This window comes from Monomorium pharaonis, chromosome 2, assembly GCF_013373865.1.
Source record: "Monomorium pharaonis isolate MP-MQ-018 chromosome 2, ASM1337386v2, whole genome shotgun sequence".
NCBI lineage: Eukaryota > Metazoa > Arthropoda > Insecta > Hymenoptera > Formicidae > Monomorium > Monomorium pharaonis.
In genome coordinates, this window is record NC_050468.1 from 2230946 (window position 1) to 2234883 (window position 3938).

A 3938-nucleotide genomic window follows, 5' to 3' on the forward strand; every position below is an offset into this window, starting at 1 on the left:
TCTCTGATCTTTACACCGAGCACTTGGTACGCGTATCAAATAGTAAATAACTAGTGAATGTGTTTAATCATTGGCTGATCAGCTTAAATTCATTACTTGATACGCGTACCAAGTGCTCGGTGTAAATTAGGGCTCTGTCTAACCAGTAGCATAATAGGTGCTAGACAGAGAAAGAAATTGACCCGGACCATGTCTCCTCTTTGTTTTTCTGCCGGACACTTTTCAAGAGCTTTTTGCAGGAAATGCGCAGTCCATGCTTTATGTCGATGATTTTTACAAAATTTGGATTAACCCACTATTGCAGCATTCTTTAATTGAAAAAGGCCCAAAAGAAATAATCAAACCATAATAGGTCCAAAATTTGGTTTATTTCGGACTTTCTATGAATGTCCGAAATTGTGACAAACTTATATCCCATGGATGTCCATTAAAGGACTTTCTATGAACGTACAAAGTTGTGCCAAACGTATATCCTATGGACGTCCATCGAATGTCCGACGAACCTTATTTGGACTCTTAATGGATGTCCAAATGTCCAGAAGCGGATATCCATTGGACATACAAGGGATGTCCTTGTGCTATCTGGGTGGGTCCCATACACTCATAAGTACATACGCACATATATAGAATACTATTGAATTACATGTCCACGTAGATAGAATATGATAGAAGTGCATACACACCTAGATAAGATATCATTGAGCTGCATACACATGTAGATAGGTTTACATAGAATTATATACGTATTTAGATAGAATACCTTAAAGTCGCATATACTCGTAGATACAATTACATACGCACGCAAATAGAATATCATTGAGTTATATACTCACGTAGATAGAATATGGTAGAAGTACATACACACGCATAGAATACCAATGAACTGCATGCACACGTAGATAAGTTTACATAGAATAATATACACACTTAAATAGAATATTATAGAATCGCCTATACACGTAGATAAAATACCATAGAGTCACATACATTCGTAGATACAATTACATATGTACGTAGATAAAATATCGTTTAATTACACATCCACGTAAGTAGATTATGATAGACGTGCATGCACGCAGATAGGTTAACACTGACCTGTATACACATGTACATAAGTTTAGATGAAATTATATACACACTTAGATAGAATATCATAGAGTTACATAATTATGTAGATAAAATACCATAAAGTCACATATACATACATTCTTTTATTTATATTGATAATAAATGTCATTTATGATAAAAACTTTTGTTTTATCATAATATATTCTTATTAAATTCATATAGAAAAACAACTTCTATTATTATTATTAAATGTTATAAAATATATGAGATGCGAAAGATTAGTTAAGAAACATTATTCGTAATAGATATAATAATATAAGATACGTGGTCTGTGTAAAATTTCGCAAGTGCGATACGAAATATGTGATTCAAAATCACCCTTGGAAATGATAACTAAAAATTTCTATTATTTTAAGCAGGATACCCGAACTATCAAAAAGCAAAAAACCGACTTTAAAAGATTAAAAAATTGTTAAAATGATTAAAAATTAGAAAGACAACTCAGTGACCCACCGTGACGTAAAGTGTTAAACCGTATCTTCATTAGGTAGAACGATCGAGAACAATAATTTAAGTAAAACGAACATGATTATTGTCAAGAATTCAAGAGATGAATATTGTGATAGGAACATAGGCAAGGGTAAAGAGGCTCTCCTCTGTCTCCCATTATCTCTGAAGTTGTCCTTCAAAACACTGAAAGTAAGATTATTAATTGTCTTCCGTTTAGATTACCGTTTTATTTCAAATACGTAGACAATATTATTTAGGCAGCTTCCAAGGATTCCGTGCAGACTCTTAGATACTTTTTTAACGATAAACTCTTTTAACGATAAGCTCAACTTCACTATTGAATTGAACACGAACAACTGCATTAATTTCTTAGAGCTTACATTAATCGTTAGCAACAACAAGATAATATACGACTGATTTCAGAAAAAGACCTTGTCAGATAGATATCTTAATTACTTTTCCCACCATCCTATTTTACAAAACAGGCGTTATAATTAGTTTAATAGACTTTTCTATTTATTACATCCAATGTTTCACGAAAAAAACATTAATCTAATTTATTAATATATTAAACAGTTTCCCGATTTTGTTCAGTTTTCATACAATATACAATAGATTAAAAAATGTTTAAAATAAGAAATACATACGAGATAATGACTGTAAGAGTGGCAGGAATCCAAAAGCAATGTCTCTTTTTTTTACTGTCCCATTCGTCAAAACAATTGCTCAACGTTTTACATCCATAGCCAAAAGTTTGAATTGCAGAATAGCGTTTTCCACTAACAACAATTTAAAGCAACTGATTAAAAATGGATGGTTTCGATGTTATGACTTGCTATGATGTGATTTATAAAGTATCTTACCAAGATTGTGAGATATTTTATGTGGGCCAAAAAAAAAAACTAATTACCAGAATAAAAGAACATAAAAATGACATTAACAAAAACTTGGTTTACTATCGGTTATCTCTAACCATAGATTACAATTGTCTCATGAGTTTAAATAGAACCGTGTCAAAATATTACATAAAGAGCCGTCTTATCAAAAAAGACTCATATCTCAGATATTACATATCAAACGACAAAATGTGAACTTAAATAAACAAAATGACACAAAATTTTTACCAGAATCTTATTTACAAATCTTAGACATATATTATCGTCTTTCTTTTCCCCCTCCCTTTCCTAATCTCCTTACTCTTATCTATGTTCCTACCCACAACATTTATCACTTGAGTTCTTGACACAAATGATCACGTTTGTTTTACTTAAATCGTAGTTCTCGATCGTTCCATCTGCTGACGATATGGTTTGATTATAGCACTAGCACTGTAGGTGTTAATTTCAACATTTTGTTTCTATTTCGATCAATGAGTTTGCTGTTTTAAATAGATAATATTAAGTAATCAATCATATTTACAATCCACTTTTATATTATATTTACAGTTTACTTTTATCCACTTAAAAAAAACGTGTTATATATTTTTATCACCGTTTTTCTGCGTTGTTGATTAGTTGCTGGTTGTCAAGTTCGTGCTGTGTGACTTGCCTCACTGTCGTTTACTTCACTGCTGTCAAACTTTTGACAGTTCACCATATTTAACAGTTTTCAGAAAAAATCCCTCTCTAAAAAAGACGTGTTGACTGAGTGAATTTCGTTCGCATCGATGCCTTGAGGTCTCTTTTCCGCGACGCTGATTGATTCTCTCGTTTCGTGTTGCGATAGGGTCGGTGCTCCATTTGTGGCCACTTTAAGAATTTTCAACAAAATAAATACATTTTATTGAATCTTTTTTCGTTAATCAAATGCTTGTAATTGCTTTAATATATTCTTAAAAGTTATTAGATAATTAATTAAGGTCAACAACCAAATAAAGTTAAGTAAATATTTTAAAAATAAAAAATTATATCATAAGTTCCGATTTCATCATTTGTGGCCACCAAAGTATCAGTTCTGGCCATAATATGTACTAGTTTTAGCCACATAAATGAAATTGAAATTGATTTATAATTAAAAACTTAATAAAAAGATATAGATACGTAAGAAAAATTATGATTTATTCTAATCTATTCTATTATATTATTCTAATCTAATAAATTATTTTTTTATTAAAATTAAAAAATGTTTTATGTAATGTATATAGCACAGTATGTTTATAATAACGTTTTAAAATTTTGAAAAACTTACATATCTTATAAATACGTATAGGTTTAATCAAAATTACAGAACAATTTAAAAACCAACTTCAATTAGAATTATTGAAGATTAACACGTTAATAAAATATAAAAAATTAATTAATTTAATTAGTTTGAATTTTTCTCAATTTTTTAGCAATTTTTTCTTCTTTCTTTCTTTCCTT

General features: G+C 30.1%; 1 long non-coding RNA gene across 1 annotated transcript; it reads right to left on the reverse strand.

Annotated features, from left to right (window-relative positions):
- Positions 1 to 326: 326 nt before the first annotated feature.
- On the reverse strand, positions 327 to 3635 carry LOC118644508. Its single transcript, XR_004962284.1, has 2 exons — positions 2226 to 3635; positions 327 to 1761 (listed from the first exon to the last, which is right to left on the reverse strand). It is a non-coding gene; the product is annotated as an uncharacterized LOC118644508 (long non-coding RNA).
- Positions 3636 to 3938: the final 303 nt, after the last annotated feature.